Below are 11508 nucleotides of genomic sequence, written 5' to 3'. Positions count from 1 at the left end.
ATGTACTTATTTTATCTACAGTAGAAAATGTCCTTGTAATGTAATGAAACTTTAGTCAGCCCTACTAAGATGCTTTCTGGAAGTCAGTTAACCTCAGGCACTGAGTGCTGTGATGACTTAAGTTGGGGCCCAAAGCACTTTCAGGATCGCGAACTGATGAGCATGGGCTTGTGGTCATATTCACCCCCAAAAGTGACCACACACACACACACACACACACACACACACACACACAAACACACACACAGAGCAGACATCACTGACTAACTATACCTCAGTTGGAGCTGTGGCTTTGACATCCTGGAGGAGGTGGCACTGGGTTTATATGGCCTTACACTTTGGCACAAGCAGACAGCCACACTCACAACTCTCCCTCTGGTCCCCCTCTTCCTTCACAGCGATTTCCAACACAATTTATTATTTCTGATTTTATCCATCCAGTCTGGGCATCTCTCTTCCAGCAGTTAACTTTTTTGTTCAGTGTGTGTGTGTGTGTGTGTGTGTGTGTGTGTGTGTGTGTGTGTATAAGACAGACTCTGTGTGTGTGACAGAGAGAGAGAGAGAGAGAGAGAGAGAGAGAGAGAGAGAAATAATTAGGCACCCAGTTAACACATGTGCATGCACACACATGTGGAAGAACAAGGTACATTCAGGAAATATCCTTAATGTCTTGTCTGTCTTGTTCACTGTGGTAGCAACTCTCACTCACAGGCAAAGCTCCTTTTGGAATGGGTCACCTTTCCAGACAGCTTGCTCTGGGCATCCTGCCTCTGCCTTCCAAAGTGGAATTATAGGATGGACTCCACATCCATGGGGCATCTTTTTAAGTTTTTGGGGAGTTAGTGCTTAAATGCTAGACTCTCTCCCTAGCCCCTTCCAGAACTTTCTGTCCCAACTCTCCTTTACCTTTCTTTTTGAAATTTATCGAGTATGCTTGACAAATGGAGACTGTATATATTTGAAGTACAAAGTGTAGTATTCTGATCACATTATACATTGAACAGCTATTTTAAGATCAAGGTCATTTTCTCTCTCTCTCTCTGTCTCTCTCTCTCTCTTTCTTTCTCTCTGTCTCTCTGTCTCTCTCCCTCTCTCTCTGTCTCTCTCTTTCTCTCCCTTTCTCTCTCTCTCTCTCTCTCTCTCTCTCTCTCTCTCTCTCTCTCTCTCTCTCTCTCAATCTCTCTCTCAGATCCACTGTCTGAACATACTCCACATACACAAAACCCCAGTGGCAATCAGTTCACTGATCCCAGACTCTGATGTGTTGTTCATCCTGTAACCGAGTGATGTTGTACATTCTGTCCAATCTATTTCCAAAAGGGAAAATGAGTACGGCAGTCACCCGGTTAAAACCCTTAAATGGCTCCCTGTCACTGAGGGTAGGTTGGAAAGCCCCTCTGTTGAAGTCCCTCTGTTGATAGACAGATGCTGTTCCAGAAAGACCAAAAGCTATGACACACCATCCCGAGCCTGGGAAATCATAAGTTGTTTCTTGTGTTTGTAAACTGAACAGAAAATGGGGTTTACAAGACAAGGAGAATGTAAAATTTCGTGTTGCTAGAATACTCAGTCACCTAGGTTATAGAGCGGCTGAACTCAGGGTTCGACAGGGGTGTGGTTGGGGGAGTCATTAGTGTGTATGAATTGAGTGCCTGTTCCCAAGTGCGAGGGCACATACGTGTGTACATACGTGCAGAGATGAGTAGAATGTGCATTTTCTTCCTTACTACTCTCTATCTTCAGTGAACCACAGCTCACCTTTTTGACTAGTGTGGCTGGCCAGGATGCTCTTGGCAATCCACCTGCCTCCACCCTACCATGTTGCAGTCATGATTAGCCATGCCTGGAGTTTTACAAAGGTGTAGAGAGAATTTGAACTCTTTGGGCTTGCAGAGCAAAGGCTCTTGCCCAGTGAACTGAAAGCTGGTGTCCCTCCCTGGAGGATGGAGAAAAGTAGAGAAGGATGCGGGAAAGAGGAGACAAAGGTGTAGGGGTGAGGTTTAAGTCACACTAAACGTTCCAAGTAAGCATCAAACCTGAAGAGTAGACAGTGAGAAATTGACAGTGTTACTGCTGTCACACACACACACACACACACACACACACACACACACACACACAAACACACAGAGACACACACACAGACACACACACAGAGACACACACACACACACACACAGACACACACACACAGACACACACACGTGTCTGCTGTGCTCAGGTGTCATTCCTCCACTAAATAAAATGCTCTATTAGGCTTATCTGTTCCTCTCACAAGTAGCCTGTAATTAAATAAGTGCCTTTTAAAATCCTGCTAGTCTGAAAGAAAGCCATGTGAGCATTTTCCTTATCTGATGAATTACACAGACCAGTGGTCCTTGATAAACAGGCCTGTTCTAAAGCGAGGCATGAGAAAAAGAAAACAATTGATGGGGGATTTGATCCTACGTCTTGGGCCTCACTCAGTAGACTCTGTCCCCAGCAGGGAGCAGAGCCCAATTAGGACCAGCTGCAAAACTGGTATTCCAGAGGGTGTAAGATCCAGGAGTGCCACTTCACGGACTCTGTCAGACCTCGCTTTTCCCAGAACAAATGCTGTTGCTGCCCATGCTGAGACACTGAAGCCGAAAGAGGACAAAACAGCTCCCTTTGGCAACCATCTCTCAAAAGGAAGTTCCCCATCAGGGCCAGAGGTTGTTCACTGCTGCTTCAGGGCCTGATCATGGCTGTAATAGATGTCGGTGGTGCTGACCTTTTCCTCATAAAGTTCTTTCTAAAGAGTAATTTGTCTCCTTTTCCTCCGCATGGAACGCACCATGGCAATTGCATCACAGTTGTCAGCGTATCTTTTTAAAGAGAAAGCAACTCAATCCAATTCTACCCTCTGGCATCCAAAACGGTAGTCATTTTCAAAGCCACATACGTCGGAGTGCTGACTCACTCCTGAACCAAAAATCTCATCTAAATCAGTTCCTGGTAAGACTTGGGTATGATTCACTGTGGGGCACATGTCTGCACCGTTTATGAGTCTACAGAATCAAGAAAGCAAGATGCATGTTGCAGCTAGCATAAACTGGTTAACTATAACCTCTGATCAACTCAGCATCACTTGAAGAGAGAGAAAGACAGACATACAGACACACACACATGTGAGGGGGGGCTTAGCAAATGTCTTATTGTGTTATTGTGTTGGTCTGTGGACGGCCTATGAAGAATTGCCTTGATTGTTGACTGACTTAGGAGGACCAAGCCCACAGTGGAGAGCACCATTCGCTAGGCAAGTCGTTCTGAGATGTATAAGAAAGCTAGAGGAGCAGTAGCAAGCCAACAAGCAGAGTCCCTTGGTGGCATCAGCCTCAAGACCTTGTTGTGGTTCCTACTCTGACTCCCCTCCATGACCTGAAAGTTGAAGTCAAAACATTTTCCTCCCCTGCACTACTTTCCATCCAAGCATTTTATCACAGCCACAGAAAAGAAATTATAACAGACTCCATGGGGCATCAGGGAGGACTGAGGCCTCACAGATTCTCAGGAGCCTGTGCTTGCAGCTTCTGTCTGTTCTATCACTGTAAGCCACAGTGACCTGGGCAGGCTCAAGAGCAGGATGGACAGTCTGCATTACCTAGGAGATGACACAGTCACTTCTGTCCTTATTCCATGTACAAGAAAAAGTGTTAATGACCCAGTGGTTATAACATTTAGCAGTGGGAACATAAAGAGAGGAGGAACTTAACGCTTCCCACAGGGCCAACAAGAGGACCAGAAGCAGAGGTGAAGCTGGACTCTGCAGTACATTACCAGTGTTGGCTCCCTTCCCCCACCTAGTAACCAAACAGAAGGTTCGAAGTCAAGAAAGAAAGAAGAGAGCCACAAGAGGAAAGAAACCCAAGTATCTCAATAATGGCCCTGCCTCAGCAGCACCGCCCAGAGGTTTGTGAGTCTGTGCACATGTCTATGAGGAACTGCTTTGGTTGTTCACTGACTTAGGAGTGTCAAGCCCATTGTGTGGTACCATTCCCTAGGCAGGTGTGTCAGAAGCTGTATAAAAAGACCCAGTTTGGAGCGTGTCTGCTGCTCATGTGGTGTTTTCTCGATTTTTTGTTTTCTAACTGACAGAGAGTGATACAGTATTGCCTACAGCACAGCATTGAGCCTGCTGCACAAAACTCAGCATCTTACTGTAAAAGAACTTAAGGAAAATTCCAGATATCATTAAACAGATAGTGGCCACCTTCCCCCTGTCTCCAATTTCTAGTCATTAACGAATTTTTAAGCTGCTGTTATCCCACCTTAACCACAACAACCGCTGATCTTCATAAGGCTGATAGCACTCAAGCAGTGCAAGCCACCAGACAGAGGACAGAAGTAACAAACCCAAACATCCACTGAAGTTCCCACCTCAAATGCTTACAGAAGCCTTGTCAACCTTCAGTCAAAACAGGCATCATGTTTCTCTCATTACCTACCCTTTAATTGTGAAAACATTTGCACGTCTAAGTACTTTCTGTTAAAGGGGTGGAGGCAATTCTTTCTACTTTATGAGCCATTTACTTTAGTGTTGTTAAGCAGAGAAGAGAACTATCCAGTCGACATTTACTCTAATAGGTGACTGATGTATGCATGAGGCTGTCCCTGTTTCTCCAGTAACTATAAATCTAGATCCCTTTTCCTTGCAGGATGTAGGAAACAAGCCTTCTACCCCATCCTTCATTTCTCATTCAGGAGTTCTCATGATCACTCTGGCATCCACCTTTTATCAGATCAGAAAGACTGAACACAATCCCTTTTGCTGTTAAGGATCAGACCACACTGTGGGCTGGAGAGACGGCTCAGCAGCTAAAAGCACTGGCTGCTCTTGAAGGGGACTCAGGTTTGATGTCTTGCACCCACATGGCAGCCCCCACACATGTGTAACTCCGGTTTCAGGAAAGAACTTCTGCTTGCTTCCCTGAGCTACAGGCATGCCCAAGGTACATATACATGCGTTAAATAAAACACCCCTACACATTATATATATAAGTAAGTCTGGGATCTTACTTTGAAGGAAATGCTGGGAGTGTGGTGCACACTGTATATTATTAATCTGGTGCTGATGTGTAGAGACAGGTGGATCCTGGGGCTTGAGGGGCCAGCCTATCCTGCCTAACTGGTGAGATCCAGGATTTTGGGAGACCTCATTTCAGATGATGTGGGTGGTGTTCCCGAGACTGACAACAGTCTTTCAGCCTCCACAAACATGTGCACACAACCGTGAGTACACGTGATGCATACATTACAAAAATGAAAAAGGAAATGTGGATATTCAATAAAGAAAGCTCCTTTCCAGCTGGTGGGGGTATAGAGAGGATTGCTTCTCCGAGTATAGTTATCTCTGAAGAGGAAGTCAATAAATGACTCAGACAAGAGCCTTTGAGATATCAGCTGCCAACCCAGGGCCCAGACCTCCTCTCTGGCTGCAATTACCTTCTTAACATGGCTCCACATTGTCTCCTGGGACCCAGGTTTCCCCTTGCCCATAGCTCTTCCCTACTTTGAGCCCAAAGAGCTAGCCAAGAAAGGAGGGGAGAAAGGACACGAGGGGCTGTAGAGGAACCTGCCAGTAATCCAGTCATATACACTGACCATTGCATTGGCACTCAGTCCACGGATGCCAGGGAATATCACTGAGCTGGATTTCCAGGAGGAAAGGCAGGGTTTAATAATCAAATAGGTGGCGGTCTTTACCACAGTAAGTTCAGCCAGCTGTGAACACAGTCAGAACACAGAAGAAGATGACACCTGTCTGTGAACTGTGAACTCCTGAGTGCGTGTGCATGCTTGTGTAGAAGGACTGTGTGTCTGTGTGTGTGGAGCCATTGTTAGGGTTAGGGTTAGGGTTAGGGTTAGGGTTGTTATTTAAACTGGGTTTCTTTCTTTTATTTTCATATATCATTAGTCCCGGGACTACTTCATGACTTAATAAATCTTACCAATATTTCTTCCGCTGTGCCTATTAGCTCTGAAAACCCCTGCAGGTCACCCGAGGACGTGCTTTACCTTGTCTACTATTTTAGGGGACTTGGGGGAGGGCCTTTCCGTGAACCCAAAAGACAAGAAGAGAACAGAAGCCCCACCTGGGAAAAGAAACGATTCGGGTGGGTGAGCACGCGGATAAGAGAACGTGATGTGAGAACTGAGCGCAAGCTGGACACACAAATGGGGACATTGAATCCCACACAACCCCCCCACCAAACGGTGACTGCGGGATTAGGATTAAAAGTACCTTCCACAGAGGGCCCAAAGGAATCAGTACTGAGTCTGTTGGGACATTGGGGAGAATAGAAAGCCTTTGCCTCCACTCTCAGTAGAATAGACGGCAGAAAAATGGGTTACGGGTGTGTAGGGCTATAGGCAGAAGCAGATTTAAAGAAAAGAACTTGTCTCATCGGCTTTGATTTGAAATAAATCTTTATTATGACAAATGGTGGTTATTAGATAAAGATGCCTCACACATCCTCCGTTCAGTCACAGGCACTTTCAGCCCATTTCAGCTGGTTATGTGTTCATGGATTAAAAGCCTTTTAATAATATCTACTAAATTTTTTTTTTGCTCTCTCCAAGGGAAAGGTAGTAGCAAAACTCGCTGTTTGGCCATTTCTCAAGCCTGGACCAGAAAGATAATGGCCCAAGGTTTACAAGGCAAGTGGGAAGGATCAATTAAACCCCACGACTACTGCACAGCTCTGTTACGTGATCAGCAGGAGTGCTGGAGTTAACCTGGATTTCGGGACCAGCTGATACCCGCTGTCCCCACTTGGGCTTCTCTGGGTGCAGGTCTGTCTCTTGTAGCAACAGGCGGGAGCGTCCTACCAGGAACTCTGAGCAGCAGCAGGAGGACACTTCATGGAAACCAGGGCAGGAGAGAAGAGAGGGAAGGTGTGCTTCTCTGGCTCATAGACAAGAGTCAGAGACCTGAGTACCTGCTTATAACTGAGTACAGAGCCATTCCCACTATTTGTGTATGAACTGTGCTTGGGTCTCCAGTCTATGATCGTATCCGCTTTCGGTCCATCATTTCCTACCAGAAGGAGACGACACCCAGCTCCATCTAAAGAGACACTGAGAAGCAGGCCGGTTACGGCGTGGAGGTGGAGGACAAGACTAAGTAGCATCAACACAGACGTACACTTTCATGCATACAGACATGAATGACACATATATCCGCATGCATATGCACACCAAGAACATGAGCACACGTGCATGCATGCACACATAAACATACATACATGGAACGCACTGATTATTTTATAAATACACATATACATATTAGCGTGTTTGCATTTAGTTTCACATGTGATATCTTTATACTGTATATATACAATATACTATATATATACATATATATAATGCATGCACACACATATATACAATATACACACCTAAAAATATATGACACATACATACATACTTACATATATATATATATATATATATATATATATATATATATATATCCTAGTTTTGTGGTATCTGATTTCTGTATTCACCCTAGAAATAGTCAGCCATTTGGTTCCCATTCCTAAAGCTTTTTCTTTTAAAATGAATTACTGCAAATAAGCAGGTCACTAGGTCAGTAAAGTGTCTGCCTCACATATTAGTCTGCCTCTCTACAGCTGTGATAAAACACTCTACCAGAAAACAACTTGTAGAAGGAAAACATTTCTTTGGCTTGCACCTTGGATTACCAGATTTTGTAGGCAGTCAGACAGGAACTTGAGGAGAGAATTACAAAGGAATACTGCTCACAGCCTTACTTGCTAGCCCATGCTTAGTTGACGTTCTCATGAAGCCAGACACCCTGGCCTAGGAATCATGACACCCACAGTGTGCTGGGCCCAGCTACATCACCTGTCAGTCGACACAGTCTCTCACACTTTAGGCCACAAGCCAATCTGATGGAGGCAGCTCTTCAGTTGAGGTTCTCTCTTACCAGGAGACTCTATGTCAAGTCTCTTCTAAGTTATGTCAAGATGTCAGTGAAAACTAACCAGGACACCTCATAAGCATGAAGACATGGGTTTGATTCCCAGAACCCACATCAAAATGTGAGTGGAGAAAGCTTCTAATGCCAGTTGGGGAAACAAGGACAGGATCCGCAGGAACTACTGACCACCACAGCGGGCATGATTGGTAAGCTCCTGGCCAATTAGAGACCCTGTCTCTATACACAGACCATGACTAAGGATGAGGCCTGAGGTTGTTCTCTGACTCTACCTGAATGAGGAGACATATACACACATCTGCACACATATGCATCTACACACACCCATGCACACAACTTAGATATATAGATGATAGATATTAGATAAACAAATGGTAGATATATAGTAAATAGACAAATTATAGATAGACAGATAGACAAATGATAGATAATAGATAGACAGAAATATAGATAGGTAGATAGATAGTAAGTAGATGGATGGATGGATAAATAGATCATAGATGATAGACAAATGATAGATTAGATAGATAAGATAGACATCCAGTCAGAGAGACAGATAAGATAAATAGACAGCATTGTATTTGAATGCAACTACTACAGAGCAGATTGGAGTCCCCCTCCTTCCCTTTCAGAACATAACCTGTATCATGGGGGAACTCACAATTTCCCTGCAAGCATCCTATTCCTGCAGAGAGGTGGAAAAAAATGTTAATGTTTTCCCTATGCCTTTGTGGGTCAACACTGTGTATCACAAGATGAAAAACATGAAAATGTAATTAAGCGTTAATTTCATTGTGGCAGAAAATAAAAGAACGACACCTCAGTTAGCAAGGAAGGCAGCTCCGACCAACGACTACATTTGCCCTGACCTTTGCTGAGCCCTGAAGTAAGAACTGTGGATCCCAAGAGGCCCAAGCTCTCACGCAAGGCTCCTGGAGAGTGAAAAGGTCCTCACCCTACACTAGTGATAGTTCTCCTTTAACTTTAAGCAACTTCTGTACTGGCTGTGTCCTCCCTTCAGCCCGTGAGGTCATTGTAGTGCTGTAGGTTCCTGAAGTATTGGATCTGGGTGGTAAACCAGTGTAGATGTGGATTGTAGGATGGCGTCCTGCCTGGTGGTATTTGGACCAGCACAGAGGTGCAGGGATGAGGGGCGAGATTGAGGAACATCCTTCCTCCCCCGGGTCCTATATAACCTGCATTAGCTTTGCTACCTTGGCTACCTAGTTCTGGTTATGTTAACATAGGGTGACTTCTGCTACTTTTCAACATACATGAATGTCTAGCAGCTTATGTTACGTGACCTGTCCTGGGTAGACCTGAACAATGTGTGTTCACCTCATGTAGGCCTCCAACTACAAACGATTCCAGCCAGGTCTACCTTATCATGGCTATTCAGGAGCAGATGAGTGGCTCAGACAACTCTATCAGTGGACAACCCACTCCAGCATGTGTGACACTCAAAATAGCTACATCCTGTAGCTTTCAGCCCAACTAACAGGCAGCTCCACCCAAGAAGCTCCCTTCATCATGGCTGCCTCCGACCCCCGGGGCAATTGTTCTCATCTTATTGCTCTTTGGAACAGGACCTGATCGTCATAACCTTCGAGATTCCTAAGCATTAAAGGTTTATTAAGCTTCCTGAATCTTCTGAGCTTCTTTCTTCTTTCCAGAAGGGAATGCTTCAATTCCAATGGATTCCCAACACAACCCATGAATAAATAAACCAGAGGTCCCGAAACAACATTCATTCAGTCAATGTAACTAAAGCCAGAGCAAAGACCGTTCTTGCTAGTGCTGTCCTTTTGATACCAAATGTCTCACAAGGTCCCGTGCTAAGGGAGGGAGTGCTGTAGAGAATGGCTGTTGTTTCCCCAGCAGCACATCCTAAGACCTAGAGTGTGCAGTGTGAAACAGCCAGGATACCTGCCCAATTCCCAGGTGTCAAAGAAGAAGATACAATAAACCCAGAGAGGAAAATAGCTAAACTTGCAAAAACCTCGCCCGCTGCTTACAAAGTTGTGATTTAGTTGAACAGAAGATTTCCAGCGTGACCTCTCGCCAGCAAGAATACACGGGAACACATGAATCCTTCTGGAGCCAAAATGCTTATTCTTTATTAATAATAGAGAGGGCGCCTGGGACGCCAGCATGGCGCATCTTATATACACCCTAGCGCGGCACATCCACACCAGATTGTTTGCTTACCCAGGATCTCATTAGGAACGCCCTGGAGTGGGCAAAGACCTGGCAGGAAGGCACTGTTGCACATGCGCACACAGTTAACTTCCTTAAAGGAAGTCGGGTGGCGTGGCGGAGGCCAGCAACATCTTGTAATGGCGAAACTATCTCTGCCTTCCACGTGGGGCGCAGTGGAAGCCAGCGCCAGTGGTGGCGAATGCTATTGCGGCCCTCTACAAGAAGAAACTACATCTCCCAGCTCCACCCCTTTACTTTAGAATTAGCTCAAAATTTCAAACCACAAGTAAAGGGGCCCAGAATGATGCTACCGAAAACTGAGTTGAGCAAACAACACTGTGCAATGAGGATGCACACGAAACACAAGGGAGCCCGCAGCAGGCTGGGCTCAGTTTTACCCCTCAGGCTGTTGCCCCCTCCCTTCTCCACAGAGTGGACCTGCCTTTGCTGACAGAAGTCTACAAGTCCCCTCTAAGCACCTCTGACAAGCTCCCAGGGGAATTACGAAGGACGTCCTACACCATCAGCCATGTTTCCTCTGTGCTGACATGAATGAGACATGAAGCTTGGGGAAGTGGTGAGAAGAGAGGCTCACCTGGCAGAGAACAGTCCTCACAGCTCTGCACATAGAGACCCATCCTGAATTCTCAGAAGTTGATAAACAGAAGGGGAGGAAGGAGACCCACAATGAGCAGTACCGGGGCTGAGCGGAATTACCTGGTGTCTAGCACTAAGAGAGGAATAGTCCCACACATCAGTGCCACTGTCACAGGAGAAGCTCCAGCAGTGGCTCCAGCAGTGGACATCCCACTAAGAGTTGGCTGCTCATCCTTTCCAGAAGAGCACTTGCTTAAGAACAGGGTCCTGACTACAAATGGGCCCTGGGATATAAAACCACTCAACCCAGAGAACTGAGATCTATGACAGGATCTACAGGTGTTATCTCAGGGCAAGCATCTCCCTTTCTGTGTGGCCATTTCATGCACACTGGGCTTGGGCCAAGGTGAGAGCAGCAAGTGATTCAGAGTGAGTGCCATAAAGTGGCTACAACACATGCCCATACCCGGGGGATATCACAACAGATACTCATTCTCTCAGCATTCTGGAAGGTGAGTGTCTAGATCCTAAGTGTCAATAGGGTGCGCACACACATACACACACACACACACACACACACACACACACACACACACACAGAGAGAGAAAGAGAGAGAGAGAGAGAGAGAGAGAGAGAGAGAAAGAGAGAGAGAGCTCCCTGTCCCTCCCCTTGTTTCTGCAGGATGCCACCACCCTTTGCTTGTGGAAACATCCTCCATCCCTGCCTCTTT

The sequence above is a fragment of the Rattus norvegicus genome, chromosome Y, assembly GCF_021556685.1.
Source record: "Rattus norvegicus strain SHRSP/BbbUtx chromosome Y, alternate assembly SHRSP_T2T, whole genome shotgun sequence".
In the NCBI taxonomy this organism is placed as follows: Eukaryota; Metazoa; Chordata; class Mammalia; order Rodentia; family Muridae; genus Rattus; species Rattus norvegicus.
Note: the sequence above shows the minus strand (reverse complement) of the source record.